Consider the following 25,070-nt stretch of genomic DNA (forward strand, 5'->3'; position numbering starts at 1 on the left):
AAGTCCACAAAATTGAACAAAAACTCAGTGAATTCATGCTAAAAGGCATATAGTCATGTTAAAAAAGCAAAAATGAAAATTTAGCAAGCAGTAATAGAGGTGATGATTTTTGAATCCTCCCTAACCTAGGGAGAGAACCAAGCAGATGCCTTGGAAACAAAGAGCATATCTTGTTAAACAATTCGTTGGTGGTCCCATCCCCTTAGGACCAGCCAAAGCACAGTTATGGGAAAAATACAATCCCAACCAAAGGCCCTGCAAAGCATTATGGGACGAGATTAACAGTGGGCAGTGAATATTTTGGGGGCATATTATCAAGAGATATATTGCGGCTTTTTCAACACATAGCGCCAAAAAAGCAGCGATTTTGTAATCTCAATATCATCAAGGCGTCGCTAACATGCATTAGCTCATGTTAGCAGACGATTTCATAATGCATCTCATGACAGCGATAGATATCGCAAATGAGATGCAAAGTAGGCATTTCCCTCCTAAGACAACATGTGAAATGCTTGCAAAACCAACATCACTGTTTCAACAACGTTGCCCCTGAACAGCGAAGCGATAACAAAACGCGCGCTAAGCCCCCATTATCGCATGTTCCTAATGCCATAAAAAACATCTGACTTAGCAGTATTGCCTATGGGAGGGGGATTGTGTGGTTAGGTACACAGGGCTAGATGAAGGTAATTCCCATTACAGACTCTTAAATACCGAATTTTACCGATTCGGTATTTAAGAGTCTGTAAATGGGAAGGGGGCAGATGTAGGTAATTTTAAAATCTGAATTATTGAATCTGTAAAATTCGGTATTTACCGATTCTGTAAATACAGAATCGGTATTTCCCATTGATTCCTATGGGCTTTGAAGCCCATAGGAATCAATGGGAAATACCGAATCTGTATTTACAGAAACGGTAAATACCGAATCCTGCAAGGGTGCAGGGGGTGTCACTTTGACACCCTCTAGCACCCCAAGTACAGGCTTGTGTGCCATGTGGCACACATACATGCCCTAAGGGCATGTCTGTGTGTCACATTGCACAGGTGTGCATGCACAGATGTGCATGCACACCTGAATTCGGTATTTTACCACACAATAGGATTGTGTGGTAAAATACCGACTCTTAAGGGCCTGTGGCACTGTAAAGTGTGCCACCCACATTTGTAATTACAGAATCTGTATATTTACTGATTCGGTAATTTACCGAATCAGTAATTTTACCGAATCGGTAAATATACCGATTCTGTCATTTTAAGCCCCCTACATCTGAAAACCCTAATACCGGTCGGAAACGTCCGAAATCGGCCGTTTCCGACCGGTATTAGGGCTCCTACATCTGGCCAACAGTCCCCTATTAACAAGCATTTCATTAGCACTGTGAAATCATCGCAGGATTTCACACTCTAATGATGATTATCGCAGTCTGTCGCTGGATTGCGCTTCGCCTGTTAGCAAAGCGTTGCTGATACGCTGCTAACACGGCAATGTACTTCTGCCATAGACGCCGATAATGAAAAATGCGCTAAGCGCGATTTGCGACATTCTTCGCGTGTCCTTGATAATATGGCCCATAGTTTCCAATATCAAACTAATTCTATAATGAGCTGCAGTTCAACTAGTCGTTACTTGGTGTCCCTCACGAGTCAAATGCAAAAGCATTGAAATTATTACATCAAGCTGCAGTTCCACTAGTCGTTACTAGGTGTCCATCACGAGTCAAATGCAAAAGCATTGAAACCCTTTCATGAAGCTGCAGTTCCACTAGTCGTTACTAGGTGTCCCTCATGAGTCAAATACACCTAGCAATGACTAGTTGTACTGCTCCGTGATGTAATAATTTCAATGCTTTTGCATTTGACTTGTGAGGGACACCTAGTAACGACTAGTTGAAAAGCAGCACTTTGTGGAATTATTTTGATATTGGTTACTATAATATTCACTGCCCACTGCTAATCTTGTCCCATAATGCTTTGCAGGGCCTTTGGTTGGGATGGTATTTTTGCCCATAACTGTGCCTGGGGTGGTCCTAAGAGGATGGATCCACCACTGAATCGTTCAGCATTATATGTGTTCAAGGCATCTGCTTGGTCCTCCCTCTAGGTTAGGGGGGACCCCAAAATCATCACCTCTCTCATTGCCTGATATTTTTCATTTTCAAAGTTCACTTTTGTGATTTGGTTATATGGGTTTTAGCATGTAAGTTTGCTTCATCAAAGCATTTGTGGGTGCAGGTTAGTAGCTGACTCTGCTATGTGGACAAACTGAATTTTTGTGCTGAATTCCATGATTTTAATGGAATTCATTGCCCAGGGTTAACAATAACATCACAAAAACACCACATCACATCACAACCAGAAGAAAGTGCAAGAAAACACATATAGAAAAGTGTTCTTATCCAATGCTTTACCATCTGTGCAATTTTGCTTTCTTGATACTGTGGTGAAAAGAGTTTGTGCCAAGCACTATCATAATTACAATAAAGAACACATAAGAGCGATAGTCAATTTTCTTTTGTAATATGACCTTAAAATAGTACTTTAGTGCTCTCTTTATGTGATCCAGCTCTCAGTGTTAGCTAATGACCCTCTTTGTATCCTGATCAGCACCTAAAATGTACGTGTTCAAGGAGTTTCATAAAAAATACCAGTAGATGGTGATCTTGCTAAGCTCTGGGGGCTTATTTTCCAGCCCACTGCACCGCCAGTGCGTCACCTTTATTGATGCATGGACAGCGTAACGGTCTTCCCCATATTAAATGGTCATGTAAAGTCACCCTGCGTGACTTTTCATGACCTTGTAAATATGTTTTCCATTTCACACATAATTTTGCGTGAAACGGGCGTTACATGGGTATCGCTGTGGGTGTTCCCACTCAACATACATGGAACTTGACGCATTCCCAGATTGATACCATTTTGCAAACATGTGAATGCATCAGAATCCTATGCCTATCAGGGGAGGCGTAAGGAGACGCAATGTGGAAAATACTTGAATTTTGTGTAGTTTTTTTCTCTTTCTATGCATGCTGCTTCTGTGGCACACGTAGAAAGAAGAAAATGCATTTAAAGATTGTTCTACTTGGAAGGAGCAGATTCAGAAATTAAATGTGATATCATGCTGATTTCACAATTGCAGGCCTTAGACATCAGTTACCCATCACATTAGACAGATTTTATACTTTGAGTAGCTGAGCTTTACCTTAGGTCATGGACATATTAGTTTCAGGCAGCAACCTCAATCATTTGCTCATGCCAATCTCTTAGCTTAGTCCTCAGATCAATCAATCAATCCTTCAACTTGTAATTGTGAGGGAATTGAGGAGCTGGACAGCACTAGTGAAGATGCACTATAGGCTATAAACATGCTTACATAGTTTAAATGCTTCCATTTGAGTTAATCAATGATAATAATGATAACAGCAAGTTTTAAATATATTTTCTAAATACACTGATTTTTGCACAAACAATCAGGTAGTAATTTCTTAAAATACACTAGTTTTGTCGTTATAGACAGAATGTGTTTTTTTAAACACATTTTATTTGGTTATTCATTTGAAAATTGAGCAATTGCCCTACAAAGCTCTGTAGGGGGCAAAGAAAACAGATTGCTATCGCTGAAGTCCCAACATTTTGAGAATTTTCAAACACCTGCCAAACATGCAGGTGATATAACTTAAACAAACTGCAGACAAGGCTGAATCTCAAGACATGATTATATGATATATCAAAATAACAATCTATTTTCATACTATGCGGGATTGGCCGGTCAGTGAGCATTGGGAATATGGGGTTCACAAGGTGTTTTTTGTAAATAAACACAGTTTAAAGGTGTTTTGTAAACACATTTTATGCTACAATTCGTTTTTTTGGCAAATGTACTGTTTTTCACATTTATCTGCATGAAGGTTTAGATAGATACACATATTTTGACTTCAAATACTAGATTAGAATTTTTGGTAAATGTATTTTCTTCATGTGCTAGGTCTCATGATATGAATTCTCATTCAGTTTGTCCATCAATAATTGTATTTCTTTTCTGGCAAATAAACGAATCTCCCCGAAACAAAAAACCTGCCATTTGTTTCAGAAAGCACTCTATTTGTATTCAAAATTGTCAATTTTATTCCGTTTTAGCCACAAACATTTGCCTGTATTTTGATTAGGTACTTAGATTTACCAATATTCCTGCACTAACAGATACAGTCTCACATGCCTACATCACATGCTACCTAATAAAAACTGGGTTACTGGTTGAGGATGGGAAACCATACTCAAGCAGCGACCACAATCTCTGTGTGGGTGAAACACAGGCAAACCCCAATGTGTGTAAAGTATTTATGTAGCACTTCAAACATTAATAAAGTGACAACACAACGCAAGAAATATCCCATACAAAATTAGAAAAATAGAGTAAATGTTAGGGAACCATTTGACATCAAAACATCACAAATTCAATCAGTAGAATCAGATATATGTAATTTTAAAGATTAAGAAAACAATAGTGTGTAGAAGCACAAAGTAACAATTGTGGTTATCGTGCCGACCAGAATAAAGTCACAAGTTCAGGCTGACCGCAACCTAGTGGGAACTGAATGCAGAAACCAAGTTGGGCTGCGCACCAGCTGGTTTCAAAGAAGCTGTGGCGCTATTATGCAGAGTCCTGCACCATTGCTGAGGATGTTGTCGATGAGGGCTTACGATGCAAAGGCCTACATCAAGGATGAGTGCAATGCAAACAAATGATAGACGGAGTGCTGAATAAATCATACATTAACCCCCAGTCAAGAGATCTGGTTTAAATCCATTGTTCTGTTGCTCACCATGCCATCCCAGCTTAGATCCAGCCATATGCAAATCAGTCTTGACCCTATGCCTCATGGAAACAGTCCAGACGGAACTACCAAGTCAGGTCCTCCCTGGACCGGAAACAAGCATCCTGGGACCGGTTTCTGGGTATTACCATTCATCAGCCGGACTAGCTTGAATCCAGAGGCACAGAGAGCAAGGGACCCACATCTAGGCATACCCATCCCACTTAGAATGAAAATTATTATGCAAACAAATGATGGATGGAATGCTGAATAAATCATACATTCACCCCAGTCAAGAGACCTGGGTTAAATCCATTGTTCTTTTGCTCACCATGCCAGCCCAGTTTAGACCCAGCCATATGTAAATATAACGATAGATTTAACATAGATCTCTTGACTGGGGGTTAATGTATGATTTATTCAGCATTCCGTCCATCATTTGTTTGTGTGGCACTTTACATCAAGGATGAGTCATGCAGCGGCGGTTCTGAGGAGACTGCGTGCTGCAATGCGAGGTTCGTCTTGGGGATGCATTGCACTGTGGCAGTGCTGAAGCAGCTACACACAGATTAGTTACACTGCGTTAGTTCTGCACACAGGACCACAGCTGGGCAGGCTGGCAGAGCACCTTCAGGTCCACTTCAAATGGTGTAGACTGAGGTTACACTACTTGGGAGGCAAGTCTCACAGTGGTCCAAATCCAGGTGCTGGGTTCAAGATGGTTAGAACCTGTTCTAACTCTGAGGTGTCTGATCAGGAGACCAGCCTACTGGCTCTTGGAGTCACTCTGGTGGTCCTGGGTTTAAGACACAGGTCCAGCCCTTCACTCAGGCAGCTGAGCAATGGGTAGCATTCCTTATGTCAGAGCAGCACATCAGTCCTTCTATGTCTTCCACAAGAACAGAGGTGTACTAAAGACTTGGGTCTGAGGGTCTACTATGTATACCTGGTGCCCACTTTCAAGTAGGAGAAGGTTCTGGCGGCATCCACCCCCAGAGGTTCTTGGAATTTCCTGACTTCTTTCTGGGAGGCAGTGGCAATCAATCCTATTGCAAATCATCTCCTTATTACTTCACTCTCTATGGCCACTGTTCCCAAAGCATGGAAACAGACCAAAATTGTGCCACTTCTGAAAAAATCTCAGATAGATGCTAAGGATCTGTCTAATTATAGGCCCATCTCTCTGCTCCCGGCCCTCTCAAAAGTTCTTGAGAAACACGTTAGTCAGCAGTTATCCCTGCACTTGGAAAGTAATGACTTGCTGCATACAAGCCGATCTGCATACAAGCCAAGCTGCAGTACTGGAACTGTGCTGGTGGAGGTGGTTGATTTCATCAGACGCAGCCTCGATGATGCTGGCAAGGCTGTGCTGGTTATGCTGGATTCTTTCAGTAGCATTTGATACAATCCCCCATCTCACTCTTTTGATATGACTCCAGGCGTTTGGGTTTCGGGGATTGCCGTGAAAATGGCTGGCTTCTTTCCTCGAAGATAGAGGTCAAGAGGTGTGGCATCCTCCTTGCTCTGTCGGACGATGGGAGCCTTGAGCCCTACACTATTTAATGTGTATCTGACTCTCCTGGCATGCTTGGCATAGGGCTTGGATGCTAAAGTGGTCTTTTATGCAGATGACAACCAATGTTATTTCCAAGGGGAAAAATGAAACATTTCTTGTTGAGATCAGAAATTGTCTGACCACATTTTTCAATGGCTTTCCTGTAAGATGAATTACAGCTACCTCTTTGTTCCGAAAGAGGTTAAAACGTGATTCTGATTCCATGCTCCCCTTTGGTCCACTGTCTGTACTTAGCACCGCATCGCTCTTTGGAGTAACAGATGAGCTTTAGAAATGCCCTTACATTACAGAGAGCACAAACACCTTAGCACTGGTTAGCTTCCATAATGTTTGTGAGCTGAGGGACTGGCTTCAGCTTGAGCACCTTTATTGTACTGCAAATCCCTTAGCGGGCATTATCCTCAGGTACCTGATTCTTTTTTTATTGAAGCCTTCCAACTTAAGATTTCCAGGTATGTCTGGGTCATGATTACAAGAACCAATATTAAAGGAAAAATCACATTCTTGCACTACAAGGTTTGGAGATACTTCATGGTCATCATACTTTAGGCCTCTCACACTGCTGCCTTGTTTTTCTTGTGCTATTGATCTTCTAGTCATAATTTGCTGATCTTTCATTTTTGTCTTTTGCTCTTGTATTCCTGTTCTTGTTATTTTGTCTTGTTTTCTTTGGAGAGATTTTAAGTACTTCCTATTGGCTCTTCAATCATCTCCAATTGTGGAGCATTGAGCAGTCTCCATCTTGTACTTCCTATCTTGACATCTATACTACTATAATAAAGGAAGAACTTTCAGCCTTTGAGGCGGGTAAACTCGGGAACCACAGCGCCAATCCACACACCCGATACACCGTTGGAATCGTCAGGGTGTGTAGATGGTTATAGGCTATATAAATAAATAAAAAAACGTGGTTTAAAAAATTTACAGTAAAAAAAAAATAGTCCCTCCGAAGTAGCGCCGGCCGCGACGTGCGTGCTCACGTCAGGAGCGCGGGGAGGTGCGGCGTCCAGGAGCGCGACGAGGAGCGGTGATGTGAGGAGCAGCGGACAGGCCAGCGGCGGTGCGAGCAGCGGACAGGCTGGAGGAGCGGCGGCTGAGGTAAGGGAGCGGCGTACATGGCGTGGGGGAGGAGCGGTGACGTGAGGAGCAGCAGACAGGCCAGCGGCGGTGCGAGCATCGGACAGGCGGGAGGAGCGGCGGCTCAGGTAAGGGGACCCATGTCGGGGCAGGCGGGGGTCGGGGCAGGCGGGGGACGGGCCGGGCGGGGGCCTGGGCTGCTGCACAATGTCGGGGCGGGCGGGGATCGGGGAAGCCTGTTGCATCCGGACAAGGTCGGGATGGGCTGCTAGTTAGAAATGTGAGAATAGTGTCAGGTATTGGTCACCCGTGCTATACTTTGTATACTATCAAGGATTAGATAAGACTGGATGTAGGACTTTAAGTTATAGTCCAGGATGCAGGAATAACATTGATGTCAATGGTCATCCTACAGTTCAAAGAAGATCAGTAGGCTACGTGCCATCACTATAGTGCATGCTTGAATGTTTGGAGTGAATTAAGACTTCAAGTGGTTTGAATATTACAGTAAGTAGGTGTCAGCAATCAGTGATATGGGAAGAGAACACAGCAACTCATTAGAGATGCAAGGGGAAGCGTAGAGAAAAAGGGTGCTAACATGCGAATTTGCGTGTTAGCACCCTGTTGCTAATAGGGAGATAATTTTATTTCCGCTTTCTTGGCTTTTAAAGCCAAAAAAGCGGAGATAAATCCCTTGATAATATGCCCCGTGGTTTCCAAACAGTGCAGCACAAAGCCCTGCTTCACCGACATCTCACACCCAGGTGCTGGATGCTCTGACTGACTAATCCTCTTACCGCTACCTCGTGGATATATTTTGTTCTACACATCTACCACTAAAGGCCACCAACAAGGAAAATCACTGAAGTGGACCAGTCCGACTGGGGAAAGTATTTAACTACAAAAGTACCTCCTTCCATAATCATTGATTCACAGATCTGATATACTACTACACAACCTTTTGGAATATGTTATTGTAATATTCATAATCAAAGGTTGATATACTAAAAACAGTCTAAAAAGAAAACCTTTTTTAAGTAAGAAGGGAGAAAATCCGTGCAGTCACAGATTTACTGGGTGGATTTCAGCTGTATACCCTATTCTGAGAGCTTTACCATTCCCATTTACTATCTTCTCCGAGCAGGTGGTAGATGGGAGCGGAAGCTTCCCTGCTTGGTGGAGGTGGAGGTTGTGGTGGGATGCTGGGAGCAGAGGAGAGGGAAAGGAATAATATGGTTGCCAAAGAAAAGGTGTGCCAGGGACCGGGGATGAGATTTAGCTGCTCCAATTTTACCAATCGACATTCCAAGCCAGTAAGATCAGGTTTGTGTTCCTGCACCCCCAAAACACTGGGTGCAGGAACACAATGGCCAGTTGTGGTCCAGCGGAGTCAAATTCATATGTTTAATACCAATCCGCCTTGTTTGAATGATGACCTGATAGTTACATCTATTTGGGGAAAAACCTCAACATAAACGAGCCCAATTGTGGGAAGACACCCCTCTCCCCTCGTGATACTTATTGTAGTAACCTAAGAAAGATGAATGCTACTACATACATGTTTGACATGTTACTGGCTCTGCTGCAAACCTACACAAGTGCAGTAATTATCATAAATTCACAAAACGCCTACCTCAACTGTATTTAAGTTATTTGATCAAGTCCCATTATCAGTCAGCAAGAGACCTTGCTTTTTAAAAGGACAATGAATTGACTTGAGTCTGCCTTAGAGGTCGAAGAAAGATCGAAAACCAATTTTTGGAAAGGTTCACCGTGGCTTATTGGTCAAGAACTGAGTTGAACAATCACTTTACTAATAGGTACCTGCTGCAACTGAAATATAATATGAATCAGATGTATGTAAAGGAAACATGCTTTCTCAAATCACAGCAAATTAAAAACCTACCAAGGAGCACTGACAAGAACACTATATTGATGGTTGGAGCACTAACATTCATGTAACTAGTTTTCACCAAAAGTAAAAAATAAACTGTTCACTAGGTACTCGGGGCAGATCTACAAGGAAGTGCAGCAGCTTGGCATAGCAAGCCCTTTAGCTGTGCCACACTGCGGCACTTCCGAAGCACAGGGATGCGATATATTTACAAGAATATGTTGCATCTCTGTGTTTCCACCAGCGCTGGCGCACAAACTACAGCCATGCGCTGGCGCAGGCTCCCTTGTACCATGGTGCAAGGATTCCTGCATCATGGGGAGATTGCTTTTGTGCAGGAAAAGATACCTTCCTGCACAAAAACAATCACTACAGGCATTTTCCTCTTTCAATGTGTGCTGTAGAATGCAGCAAGCATTGAAAGTGGAAAAAAGGAGGAGAAATGTTGCACCTCGCTACGCCACCTCTAGGGTGGCGTAGCATTCAGACGCATCTCCAGATTTAAGATTTCTCGTAAATCTGGAGAAGAGTATTGTTCTATAGGTGTTGCGTGGGAACACCCACAGCAACACCCATGAAACGCCCCTTCAACGCAATGTGCCGAGTGTGAAGAGGACATATTTACAAGGAGTGGAAAATTAATGCAGGGTGACTTTTACTATCCTTGTAACTATGGAGTTAGCCCCCTGCTCCACCAGTACGTCACAAAAAGTGATGCACTAATGGCACAGGGGGCTTGCAAATCTGCCCCGAGTATTTAAACCTCAACATTTTAAGTGGTGCTAATCAATGGGTGATTTAAACCTCAACAATTGAATTGGTATTGACACTGGGTGATAAGAACCATTTAAGTTTTAAAGTTTAAATACCAAACCCCGTACTTCACCTTGGAGACATATTCCTTAGTATGATTTAGCAGGGTGAATTAATATTGACATCCTGCTAGTCTGTGTGCTACCTGATTACCTAGGCAACCATTGAAATGAGGCAACCATATGTAACACAGCTAGGATGCTCTATTGAGAAATATTTACATAGTTACATTCACTTAACATGTTAATAGGAAATACATTTGTAAAATATAGCACTGCAAACTAAATCGCTTTTAGGTTCATTATATGCAGGTGCTGCTGATGAACAATGGCAGAATAAGAAATCCAAAGAATGAATTCTGAAATCATCAGTAAAAGGAACTTGCACTAATTAGGTGATAGGTATGAGGCCATCAAACTGTGGACTGAGTCCCTGTGGGTGGGCCTGTATTAAACTTGGTGGAGGTAATGGGGGTGGTGGGAGGCTAACAGGCTTTTCCCAAAGGTGCATTTATTATCATGCTTAAAACAGTATTCTATTTTAGTGAAAGAAATCAAAGTGGCTGAGAGCTAGTCTGTAATGGGCCAACAGTAATGTAATTTTTTCTCTGGCCCTTGCTAGCAGTAGTTGTCAAAGTGGGGAAGGGCTGTGAGGGTTCCCAACCTTCAAAATATCTCCCCACATTGCTGGTAAAGGAACACAGTATGGTTATGTTGATATTTTTAGGGAGTCTAGGCTGTTACCAGCATGTTGGCAAACATACACCTGGGGCTGTGTCACAATAAGTGCCCCAGGGGCGCAACGGGCATTTGCGCCCGCTTTGCGTGCCCCGGGGCACTTCGGTTTTACAGAACAGAGCACAGATGCTTGTGCATCCCCTTAAGAAATATCGATAGTGGTGTTGCACTTAAAGAGCCAGCGCTACCTTCAGGGGGTCTTCCCTCATTTGCATAGGGGCGTGCCCTATGCAAATGATGTTATTCCTTTGCCTCTGCACCGGTGCCATATTACAGATGCGGGTGCAGAGTCAAGGTGGTGCACTTTGAGTGCGCCCCCTGAGAGTAGCCCTCTGGAGGGGAGAAATTGGGTCCTATGGGTCTGTAATCCCCTTTAAAAGTACAGGCGGGTTGCCGCCTGCACTTTGAAAACACAGAGGGCCACCAGCTCTGTGTTTTCACATGAATGAGCTGCCCTGGGGTGTCGTGAGTTTGTGGCTGCCCTGGGGGCAGCACATACATCAGAATAGGGTGCATTGTCATTGTTTGCGCCCAAAGCACCTTTTAGAAGGTACACCCGGCGCAAACAATGACAATGCGTAATACGGGCCTCGGTTGGATTTCTGAACAATGTGTTCATTGAGGGTGAATCTGAGTGACATAACATAGGTTGAAAGATTGGGGGACATATTTACAATAAAGTGGTGAAGCGTGTTGTTAAGCCAAGAAGGCTAACAACATGCTTCCTCACTACAGGAACGTAGAGCTGCACCATATTTACTAGGTTATGGTGCAGCCCGGCATTTTCCTCTGCGCTGGCGCTATCTTTAACTGCCTAGCACTAACACATGCACCTTTGCACCATAGTGCAAGGGTGCCTGTGTTGAGGTGAAGATTGTTTAAATGCAAGAAGGTGCCTCTTCCTGTACATGAACAGTTTTACATGCCGTTTTTTACCTACTATGTGAGCTGCTTAGTGCAGCACACATTGTAGTTGCAAAATGGCATTTTTTTTATAAATGATTGTTTATGTGCAGAAAGGGGGACCTTCCTGCACATAAACAATCATAGGCAATTTGCTGTTTCTATGTGTGCTGCACATGGCAGCACACAGGGAAACAACATTTATCGTTGTTTTGCCTGTTTAGGACTGGTCTTAATTTTGGCACTGCGTCCTATATATGCTACCCTTGTAAATAGGGAGCAGTATCAAAATCAAGTTAAGTGTAGTTGGCGAAGTACCACTATGCAGAATTTTGCAGAATTGATCAAAAAACTCCATGATCTCTACTCTGCAACTCTTTTCCATCTCACCACAATTAAAAAAACAATAACCACACATACCCTTGATAAAACAAGTAGTAATTCTTTCATTACATGCAACAATGCATTTAGTCATTGTTATGTTGCTATATCTTTAAGAGTGTCATAAACTATGACATCACTGTTAGAATGATTACATTCCAGTTACTGAGAATTCAGTTTGCTGTAACTCCTGCTGTTGATGGTTGTTCATTAAAGCTCTTTCTACAACTTACCAGACTTTTGAGCTTTTATCACTGGCGACGAGGACCTTGGCTTTATTGGGGACAAGCACTTACAACCATCGACTCCCCTACCATAAGAATTTCAATTTGGACTCGAAATATTTTTGGGAACTTTTTATTGAATGTTACATTGTGGATATCAACCTGAACTGGACTTAATTACTACTATCAGTCTATTTGAATTTCTCGGCTTTGAGAGGTAGATTAGCTTGTTCAAAGTTAAATCCAACTTGGCTTCCAGAGAAGTTGGTTGAGGACAGTGTAGAAAAGGAAGTGAGAAGGAGAACTGTGTTGACAAATTATCAACAGAAATACAAACAACGCTATGATACTAGAATGGTTGTCAAACACAGGAAATGGAATGTGGGGGATAATGTTCTCGTGAAAAAACCGAAATATGGTCACAAAGGTGTTTCGAACTTTATTGGTCCTTTCACCATTGTTTCCATTAAAAAAAATGTTGTCACTTTAGACAATAGTTGCACTTGGAACATGTCCAAACTGGCCAAATGCAATGATGTCATAAATCATTGCTATGATGGTCCAAAACTTCCTTGTACCCCCAACGTTTCTCCTTCCACCAGTTACCAAAGGAATACTCCTAGGAGACCTTTACAACTTCCCAAGAAGTTCAGAGATTATGTGATGCATTAATACGTTAATATTCACTACTACTCTTTATTCCTTTTTTAATTTATGTTGTTGTGTAATTTCATCAATGTTCAATTTATCTTTTATATAAGTATAGGGGATGTGTTATGTTGCTATATCTTTAAGAGTGTCATAAACTATGACATCACTGTTAGAATGATTACATTCCAGTTACTGAGAATTCAGTTTGCTGTAACTCCTGCTGTTGATGGTTGTTCATTAAAGCTCTTTCTACAACTTACCAGACTTTTGAGCTTTTATCAGTCATCTCACAAAAGTGAAAATTAAAACACAGCAAGCAGTGAGAGAGGTGGTGATTTTGGTGTCTTCACTAACCTAGGGTGAGACCCAAGCAGATGCCTTGAACACAAAGAGCACATCATGCTGAACGATTGGTGGTGGTCCCATCCTCCTAGGACCACCCCTTGCAAAGTTAAGAGCAAAAATACAATCCCAACCAAAGGCCCTGCAAAGCATTATGGGACGAGATTCTAGAGTGCAGTGAATATTATAGTTCCTCAATGGGGCAAGCTCTCCAGGCTCAGCTGAGAGTTAATACTATAATATTCAATGCACTCTAGAATCTCGCCCCATAATGCTTTGCTGGGCATCTGGTTGGCATTGTATTTTTGTCCAAGGCAAGGCTTTGCTTGGGGTAGTCCTAGGAGGATGGGACCACCACAATAATTGAGATTAATATGATCTTTGTGTTCAAGGCACCTGCTTGGTCCTCCCCCTAGGTTAGGGAGGGGCACAAAATCATCACCTCTCTCACTGCCTGATATTTATTAAAGCTTACTTTTGTGAATTGAATCTCTGCGTTTTAGCATGCAAAGGTAAAGTTGTATTATCAAAGGGCTGAGGGTGCAGTAGCTAACTCAAGAGTTTTTGCATGAACTCCGTGTCATGGCGTATTAAAAAAAACAGAAATCTCACATACTTTTAGTAAACAACAAATATCTATCTTTATATGCTAAAATACATATAGTCATCTCACAAAAATAAAAATATAGCACGCAGTGCCTTTAGTTAAACAATAAATAATTCTATCTTTACATGCTAAAATGTGTTTACTATGTAGTACGAGCACTATATTGAAATCATATAGATAGTGAGGAGTCCAGTCCACGTTTTTCTACAGCCGGCGGTGAGCAGTGAGGAGCAGAGTGGAGCGAGGAGCTATGTGGAGGGCGAGTGGCAGTGTGTCAGGCTGCCTGTCGGCATCAGCGGGAATCCGGGAAGTCGGGAGGCTGAGAGGCAGAGAGCCACAGAGATCAGGAGGCCAGAAAGCCACCGCCATGGCCACAGACGGCCCCCCTCTAGGTCCCTCCACCCCTCCACCCCTCATTCGAGGCTTCTCTGTGCCGCAGTAGTGTAGTGCTTGGTGGGGCTACCTGGCGTGGTGCCTGGTGTGGTGCCTGGCGTGGTTGCAGGATAGAGGATCAAAGCAGGATTAAAGCAGGGAAGCGAAGGAAGAAAGGTACAATCAGCTCGCTGGCCAGGTGCTCAAAGCAGCAGGGGACTGTTGCCAGCGTGTTGAGCACCAACACATTTCAAGGAGCAGTGCCCGGGTCCCTTTATGGTGAAGCGAGCGGGAACCTGCGAGTAGGAAGGAGCAGGAAGGTTGGTGTCCCGCTGCTGTCTCGCTGTCTTGCTTTCCCCCGTGGTCCTTATACACACTGGGGACAGCCAAGTTGGGGGAAAAAAGCGACGCCACAGACAAGGCTATCTAAAAAAAGCAACTAAAGCAAGCACTTAAACTCAACATTATTAGCACTGCTAGCACTGTTAGCACAAGCAGTACAAGCGGCATAACCAGCACAATCCACTGCAGCAGCCTACAAAAACCTCTAAAAACCTAAGGAAAAACTGCTTAGAACAGCTTAAATCAGCCTGAAAAGACCTCACAGAATTGGAAGTATGAGATCAGGGCACGTGCGCTGGTGGTCTAAATCTGCTACCAGAGCAAGTAACATTATTAACAACTCAAACAACTCCATGAAATGGAAAAGGAAGCTGAAAACACCTGAAGGCACAGTGGGCGAACCGCAGGTCAAGACCAGACCGGCAATGCGGGAAGACAGTACCATAATTGAAATTTCACAAGACTCAACGAGGTTAAGAAACTTAACGCCAGTGACCAAAATGTCAAAATGTTGCTTATTTCAGGCTAAAATAGACACTAAATTCTGCTTTTAAAAAAATGCAGGCAACACCCTGCTTTCATGCCCCATGGCTCTTGCGGGCCTTCCAACACCACTCCTGCCCTCCCAACAAGAGGACAAGATGCAAGGAGGAAAGTACTGAAGGGTTTAACGCTCAAGGAGGAAAGGGGGAAAGGCAAGTGTTGGATAGCTCAACAACCCCACATGGCCACATAGCCGCCGTAAGTAGAACTTTAAGACCCCAGAAGAAAAACACACTGAATTGCACTCAGAGGCGTCACAAGCTTCCCAGCAAGATGTGGGGAAACAAGACTGAGACCAATGGTGCAAGGGAAGAATGAGCAAACAACATTGAAGCCCAAGGCAACTGCAACCTTGCAAATGCATACAGCATGACTATTGGTTCAACGCCAAGGCCTACAAACCAACATAAAAACGAACGGGGAAATTGCGTATTATCAGACTCACTGACCATCTGAGAGTTAGACATTCCAACAGCAAACTCACGGCTGGGAACTAACTCCGACCTTCCAGAGGGCAACCTGGTAGTTAACACGGAAGTTCTGAAGGCAATGGGGGACCTCCCGAAAACCAAATGGATAAGCTGGGCCCAGGACATGAAGTATGTTTAGTCTTAACACACCCAACCGAACCGGCGACGAACCAGGTCAGCACGCTGGATGAACTAGAAGAACTGGATCAACACTCATACCTAGATAAAGATGAGTGGGAGCTACTCCTAGCAGCCTATCAGTGGGACATGCACATGAGCGGATCCCCAGAAAAAACAGAGAAACCAAAAAAGAAAGGGCATAAGGGGACAGCGGAGGGGCAGCATGAGCTATCCACTCCCACACCTGGGAAAGCTGGAGCCAACCAAGGAGGTATACCAAAAATAGACAATGGCAGCACAACTAGCAGTGAGGCTGGTAATCCCAAAGAGGTTGTGAAAGGAACCGATCATGTGTTCGCTTAGGCAAACTTGCTTAATACTGTGCAACTCCTGGTAGAGGCCCTGCAACATCAGACCAATGAAATGGACTTGCAATTAACCCTATTGAACACCCTGGCTGTCTACGTGGTATCAATTGAGGGCAAGCTGGGAAATCTGAACATGATGCTGCAGCGTACTCAGGATCACACACCAGTCAATCATCGAACCTGTGGGTGCAGCCCAATTGTGGATAAACTAGCAACCCTTCCAACAATGCTGACGGACTTATGCGCACAAGTCAGCAAACACAAACTCCAACGAAACAATCGGAAATTATTACCAAAAATGCCAATAGAACACAATTAACAGCAATTTCTCCTAGCCATAGCCACATGCCACAACAGGCATGGGCAGAGGCAAACAAGAAACATGGGTATTAGACCCTCCTCATCTACAAAGACTCTACCGCTTCTACACAAACGCCATCAGGGGAGCAAAATTCAGCCATCTGCAAGTAGGGCTGGTCACATATGTGGCAAACACAATTGTTCAATCCACTCGCGTATTTGGCCCCACAATGCAATCATCATTAGCAAAAGGGACACTAACATCATGATAATCAATGTATATATTCAACTGAAATACAAAACCAAACTAGTAAAGGAAAAGTGCAATCTTGCGGAAACATGTATAAGAGAGGGACCCACAACTGAGCTCATCATAACCAGGGACTTAAACCATAATGTATTCGGCTCCTCCATGGACCAAGAAGTGCTTTTGCAAAATGCAAACTGGAATATTCCATCACAAGGAAAACCTCAAGCGTGCAAACAAACCAAGATAGGACAAACGACCTTGGAGGACTTGGAACATCTCAACCTGAGGGCTCTAAATGGCAGATTGGCCAAAGACAACCCGCCTGTAACAACATACATCTTCACAAAAACAAGCTCAATTCTGGACTACTCTTTTGTCTCCCTAGGCATTTTCCAACAAATTGCATCTTTTCAGTTGGGCAATAAAGGTGACAGCGATCATCGGCGTCAAGAAATAGAACTGAGAACAGCCCCTCCAACATTCGAATTCTGTTGGGCGCCCCAAGGACTGACTGCCACCATTAACCTAAAACAAATCAAAATCAAAAGAGCCGCAGGCAGTGACATGCTGGTAACCACAAAACAACATTTGGCTGCGAGGGTCGGTGTTGGCAAATTGGAGAAATGGAAAAACTTCCTATCAGTGAAGGAATCATACGCGACTAAGACCATACCACCAAACCAGCAAAGATTTAGTGGCACAAAGCCTATAACATATACCGCAAAGAAAGAAATCAAGCTTGCAAAAAAATGGATCTACCAAATACTGAGCATTACGGAAATAAAGGGCAGATCTCAAAAAACTAAAAAGGGATGCGAACAGAGCCGGGGAGGAAGATCTCTAGGCCAAACTACATGCCGATATTAAAAACAACAACAGCACCAGACTTTGGAGCACTATAAACTGATTTATCCATAATAATCACAACTGTTTCTCCTCCAACATCTCAGAGGAAGTCTGGGCAAATTACCTCAGGTCCCACTTTCACCAAGGTACTGATCGCAGAGAGCAGGGTCGAGCATGCCAAAAAGAAGCAGACTGCCAAACGACACCTAAGTCCTGGGCCGAAAACAACCTTGCTGACTCCAGGAAATCAAGGTCAGACTTACCAACTGAGGACTCACGAACAAACTATATTGGGGCCATCAAACGGCAGATAGGAAAGGGGAGAAGAGAAGGCACTGGACCACCATTCTTCAGAAAAATTAGAACATTAAACATCTTGACTAGCTCATGGAGAGGGTCAATCATTTCCCCAATCCATAAATCTGGTGATAAGTCGGATCCACAAAACTACTGATTAGTGGCACTGATAGATAACATAGCTAAATTCTTTGCCGGCTTGTTACTGGAGGATCTCCAGGTATGGGCGGAAGAAAAATCTTCAAGTCCCCTACACCAGACCAGCTTCGCAAAATCAGTCGGGACAATGACCAACATATTAAGCATGGCTATGCTTATGGAAAAGGCTGAGGCCACACGGATGTCTCTATATCCATGCTTCATTGATTATAAAGCTGCTTTTGATCATGTCAACCACATCAGACTCTGGTCCAAACTGCACAGCTGGGGGCTGCCCCAGCCCTTACTCAAATTAATAACAAAACTGCATACAAATACGTGGCTACAGGTGAAGCTGGGAAATGGTACACATCTGTCAAGGCGCATACCCAAAGAAAAAGGGTTGAAACTGGGCTGTGTCTTAGCACCCACTCTTTTTAATCTGTATATTGCTGATCTTGTCCCGCTGCTAACCAGCTGTAATTCACATCTCCCGAAACGTGGGATTTCTCCCAAACAAACGATCAACTTGGACAAAACAAGGACAATGACAGTGGGGAAAAAAAGGTGACAAACAGCTGTCTGGTTCTGGGGAGAGCTCAGAATAGAGGACACAACTGAATACAAATATCTTGGTGTGAAGTTGGACACAGGCAGCCACTTTGTGGCACAGAAAAACAGCATAAGGCATAAAGGTCTAGTATTAACAATATCCCTAAAAACATTAAACTCTAAATTAACTGGCCCTTCGATCCTGCCGCTCATTGAGGTTGTTCGGGCAAAACTTTTACCAACAATAACCTACAGCAGTGAGGCACAGAAAGGCAGGGACGGGAAAACACTCAATGCCACAGTAACAATAGAATATAGGGTTATTTTTGGGCTGCCGAAATACACTTCACCTGCGCAAATCAGACTTGCATTTGGCGTTTTGAAACAATCATTTGCTAGACAAGGGGCCTTTATTACTGAATGGGACAAAGTGTGAAAAGCCGAATGGGGTACGCTAAACGAACAGCAGTGGTAGGAGTTACAATCGCACCCCACACTACCAGCTGCAGAATATCTACACAGCAGTCTACATAAATTGGGGCTAAACCAACTTTGGAAAACACCGACAACCACCCCTACCTCACATGCCCTTGCCCTTTGTCCCCACCCTGTTTTTCTGTGAACCTTAGACAGACTTCCTTTCGTCTCTATGGTTGTCTCTTCCCTTATCCTCACTCCCTCTCGTCCCCTACCCCCCACTACTTTCTCTCGCCTTTCACTCCTCCCCTAATTGTATTGCTGATTGTTTAATTTAATGTTTACTTGTTGATTTCTTCTAGTATATTGTTGAACTACATTGTTGCACTTCCTGTCGTCTCTCCTATTGTCTCCTACCGCATTCTCACCTCTATTTATGTCTCTCTCTCTCTCCTCTCTCAATGTTTTGAGACTGAACTATTTTGTCTGATGCCCGATGGGGCTACTTGGTTTAGCTATAGGGGAAATGGGCCTTGGATTCCCTCCTTGGTCGTCACCTACCCAGTCGGTCTTTAGGCAGACTTCTTTTTGTCTCTCCTTATTGTCTCTTCCCTAGCTCCTATCCTCTCTCCCCTGAATCTCCCCCCTTGCCTGCTACTCTGCCTACCCCCTGACCTTTGTGCCCTTTGACTAAGCACTCCTTCTCCCCTTGTTGGGGAAAGATCCAATATTAATACTCTGGAGTCTCAGCGAACCCGCTGAGTGAGTCCACTGCGCCAAGGGAGCCACTCACACTTGAGGTATGGTATGGCACCCCTTGCCAAAGCACTCCCTCTCCCCTTTTTGGGGAAGGATCCAGTTTGTAGGCCTTGGAGTCTCAGAGACCTCTCTGAGAGAGTCCACTGCGTAAAGGGAGCCTCTCGCAATAGAGATAGGAAAGGGATACCACTTCCCCTGGGATCACAGCTTACTGGACTTTGGATGTTGCCTTGACTCGTCTACCGGTTTGTGTCCCCGTAACCCTTCCCCTCTTCTCCCCATGCTGTGACTCTCACTCTCCCCTCCCCTCCTCTTTCCCACCTTCATTATCTGTCTATTTCCCCTACTCCAACCCCCCCTGAATCTCTCTCCGTGCCTTCTTTTCCCCTTACGTATTTGTGCTTATTGTTTATCTCGACCATACAAGTAGCTATGTTGCCATGCTCTAAGAACTGTGTAACCTTTGTAACGATGTAACCTGTAACTATGATCTGATGCTCATGTAAAGCGCTCTGATACCTCCGGGTCTAGCCAGAGCTATATAAAACTTTTAAAATAAATGAATAAATAAATTATGGGACGATATTCTAGAGTGCTGTGAATATTATAGTATCCAATATCAAAACATTCCTCAAGGGGCAAGCTCTGGGTCTCAGCTGAGACCTAATACTATAATATTCAATAAACTCTAGAATCTCACCCGATAATGAAGTGCTGGGCCTTTGGTTGGCATTGTATTTTTACCCATAACTTTGCCTGGGGTGGTCCTAGGTGGATGAGACCACCACCGAATCGGTCAGCATGATATGCTCTATGTGTTCAAGGCATCTGCTTGCCCTTCCCCTAGGTTAGGGGTGACCCCAAAATCATCACCTCTCTCGTTTTCTGGTACTTTTTAAAGTTCACTTTTGTGAATTGGTTATCTGCTTTTTTTAGCATGTAAAGGTAAAGTTGTTTTATCAAAGGTTTGTGGGATCAATAGCTAACTCCACTATGTAGTATTAAATCTTCCAAACAGGGGAATAACAAGGTGAGCTTCATTGATACGATTTGGTGATATTTATTTCATTATATTTTAATTGCCTGAATGCTACTATGTAGTGTATGATCAAAGGGTAATAATTGTTAAATGTTTGGTTAGTGAATGCACTGAATGGGGTTTCTGTAAAAAGTTCCCATCTTCAAATCCATGAGTTCTTCTCTGGGCTCTCGAACTTTTCTAGGCAGCAATTGCACCTTTGACAAAGCGTGGGGTAGTTTTCCAATGTACAAAAACAACTTGACTCATAATTACAATGTTGAGTTTATGAAATGAGAAAGTCATTAAAATAGATGAAAAGTGCATAGCTTGCTATGGAATTTAAGCTTCAGCTTTACAAACAAAAATGTATAATTGTTCTGCCAAACGACAGTTGCAAGCTGTTCATGTCTGCTGAATGCGTTTGCCTATTGTATTATTCATTGCAAAATTAATCACAGTTACGTCTGCAGGTGCTGAAATGATCCATAAATAATTTTATTATTTCAAGAATTTGCACTCTTGTACAATGATTTGTGTGGGCCACTGAAGCCCATAAACTTTATATTCGTATTCGGTTAATTGTTTACTTAAGCAGACTGGCTATGGTTCAATTAAGTGGCCATAAAAATGTAGGAATTAATTCCTTATAAAATAGGCAACATGACAACAACTTGTGAAACAGTTACTTAGCTCATCTAACTTATACTAACAAGTTATGGATGTATGATGGAACCAGGCATGATGTACCACACATGCATGCACGTGTCCAATACCATGCATATGCCTTTACCACGCAAAATTTTACCACGCATATAACTTTACCATGCATACCTTTACAACAAAAATGTCAAGTATTTCTCGGTACAAGTATCAAGCTTTTATATATATATATATATATATATTCACTGAAAAAACCATAGGTTATAGACCATATATAGTTAGGAATTAGCATTTAGAAAACCTTATTTTACTCACACAAAACCATTGAAATTCCATATATAGTTAGTTGCACTAACTATATATCGCGCACCCGCAATCCACTGCTGATGATGTCACATATTACATCATTCATGACATGGTCAGTGACATCACTGATGACATCACTGATGACATCTCAAATGACATCACTGATGACATCACTGATGACATCTCATTTGACATCATTCTTGTGCTAATACGATAAACCTCTTCAGACTCTAATATAACCTTAGATACACTCAGTGTATACAGACACTCACACACTGTCACTCATCCATGGAGTTACTCACACACCTAGTCAGTCATGCAAAGAAACAATCTCACCTCCATTTCCTCAACTATACAGTTATACACACCTTACTTATTCAAACATATACTAACACATATTTACTCTCTTATACAATCCCTGATACAAGTTCACAATGATCCATACAGCCACTCACACATTCAGTGGCTCTCATGCACAGTTATTTATATATGCCAACTCTCACATGTACTGTGTTTTACATATGTACTTACTATGACATGTAGCATTGAGATATCCATTCACTCATCAATACACTCATGCACACAGTCAACCGCCCATGTAGCTTTTTCCACATGCACTCTTGAACTCATACACCTAGTGAATCAACTGCTCACACATCTATGCACAGAGTCACACACCTCCCAGCCACCCCCACACAAACTCAATCTCCCATAGAAATACTTGGGCAACCAATTAATAACACATATAGCCTCTCGTATAGCTAATGATCAACACATGCAGCAGTTTACATCACAACAGACATAATGATGCACAAATTAAGACAGTTTAGTCACTAACCCATGCATTCAGTGAGACACATTTAATCACTCACTCATACAGTCAGTCACGCACCTACTAAATCCTTCATCCAGACACTTATACATCCACTCATTCTTCAATATCTAAGACATATTTTAACTTTACAGAAACATACAGTCACTGGATGTTGTCATCAGTGATGTCATTTGAGATGTCATCAGTGATGTCATCAGTGATGTCACTGACCATGTCATGAATGATGTAATATGTGACATCATCAGCAGTGGATTGCGGGTGCGCGATATATAGTTAGTGCAACTAACTATATATGGAATTTCAATGGTTTTGTGTGAGTAAAATAAGGTTTTCTAAATGCTAATTCCTAACTATATATGGTCTATAACCTATGGTTTTTTCAGTGAATTTTCAAGGTTTTGTAAATGCTAATTCCTAACTATATATGGTCTATAACCTATGGTTTTTTCTGTGAATTTCATTGGTTTTTTAACAGCTAATATCTGTAGCTGTAAAATGTATTCTTCTTTAAATCCAAAAATATATTTTATATGTTTATGAATAATTTTTTTTTTAAATATTTTTTTTTCTTCGTTCCCGCTTCGCGAATCGGGAAGCTTCCCGTTAGCTGACCTTGATGCCGCGAAATAGACCGCGAGCCGGTAAACGTTTCTTTACCGCAAGTGCCGCGTTAGAAAACAACATCGTGACGCCTCCCGTCCGCATGACGTTTCACGTTGTCGCGTGATACGTCATATGACGTGCTACGTTAGCGAACTGGTACGCGAAGCGAGTCGCAAAGCGCAGGTTTCTGGAAGCAAACCGGGAGGCCCTGCAAAGCGCTTAACGTAAACACAGCAAGTCATGTGACTTGGTAATAACACTTTTCATTGGTTCATTTCACTTTTGGTTTCCTAATGATGTAAGACTAGGTCATATAATCTAAAATGAACACTTTTGATTGGTTGAGAACTCTTGTTTTTCCCAAATGATGAAAATCCCTCCTTCTTTCCTCACTCTGACTTTCATCATTGTGAGAGAAAGACCCTTTGTGATCACTGAGCAATGGCTTCTTTAGTAGCTTCAGCTGGTGCTTCCCCACCACCTCCACCACATCCAAGGAAGAGTGGACCACCTGCTCAAGTTGTAATTCAACAAGAAGAAGAAGAAGAGGAACAGGAGGACGAGCACGAAGAGAGGCAGTTTTTGCCTGAGCAGCCCAGGACGTCTCACCGGAAAGAAAACTTCATTTGGCAATTTTTTAAAATTCCCAAAGGTCAGAAAAAAGTAAATGCAAGATACGTAACTTGCCTTATATGTCAAGATAGACTGTCCAGAGGGACCGACAAAAAATACAGTTTCGGAAACTACACAATGCATCGCCATATGACTAGGTGGCATCCTAACAACTACAGTGCTGCACAGTTTCGGAACGACCTAGATAATCTCCCTATTATGGCCAGAAGATCTGTTGTACCGGAAGTAACGGGACCAGAGGGCAGGGAGATGGTGCCAAATATACAAATGAGATTTGGTGATGTAAAACACACCTGCGCATTTTGCGATGGATTCATTTCCTACGGAGAAAAAAGCATCACTCTGATCAACAGAGCTATTGACTATCATATGCAAGTTTGTCCGAAACGCCCAAAATAATAAATACTTCTTTTTTTTGTTTTGTTGCTCCTGTTGAGCCCTTTACAATGAATCGTTTTCATTGCCCCCTCCAAGAAAAACCCAAAAAAATATAAAACTGTTCCGAAAAATTCAAAAACAGTAAAAAAATGTTCAGAAAAATAAAAAAAAAAGTTCTTTTCAGAACTACCTCCCCGTTATTAAAAAATTGGTACAATATTTGGAACTGTGCCAACCTCTATTTCTCTTAGTTCGCTTCCTAGTTCGCTCGCTGGTACGCGAACTGGAAGCGAACCAAAAACAGTAAGTATAAGGGAAGGAAACACACACTTATGTTAAAAGAAAGACAGCTATAGGGGAGTAAACTAGAGATACCATTACCCGTAATCCACTGCTGATGATGTCACATATTACATCATTCATGACATGCTCAGTGACATCATCAGCAGAGGATTGCGGGTTTTTTGGCAATATGCCTTATCCACGGTTTAATAACGCTGCCTTTTGCTTTATATAAGTTTTCAAATTGTATGAAATATATACCAATAGGTCGTTATGAACCTTTAGGTAGTGCTTTTCTTCATGAGGTCTGGTCGCTTCCATACACATACAGATGTTTCAAAGATGATCAAGAAGTTTATCTGAATGGAGAGGAATGCACTGAGACGCCAGATCATTTACTAATGTGTAGGCACATACAGTTACACGATTCATGCAACAAACACCGACCAAATATGGCTTGCGTGTTGCAAGGCACGCCAGTTCCTGCTATCATCCCCACGTTCAAGTTGTTGGAAAATGGTAGTTATTTGATGCTCAATAATGAAGATTGTTCTGAGTT

The sequence above is a fragment of the Lissotriton helveticus genome, chromosome 1_2 (genome assembly GCF_964261635.1).
Source record: "Lissotriton helveticus chromosome 1_2, aLisHel1.1, whole genome shotgun sequence".
In the NCBI taxonomy this organism is placed as follows: domain Eukaryota; kingdom Metazoa; phylum Chordata; class Amphibia; order Caudata; family Salamandridae; genus Lissotriton; species Lissotriton helveticus.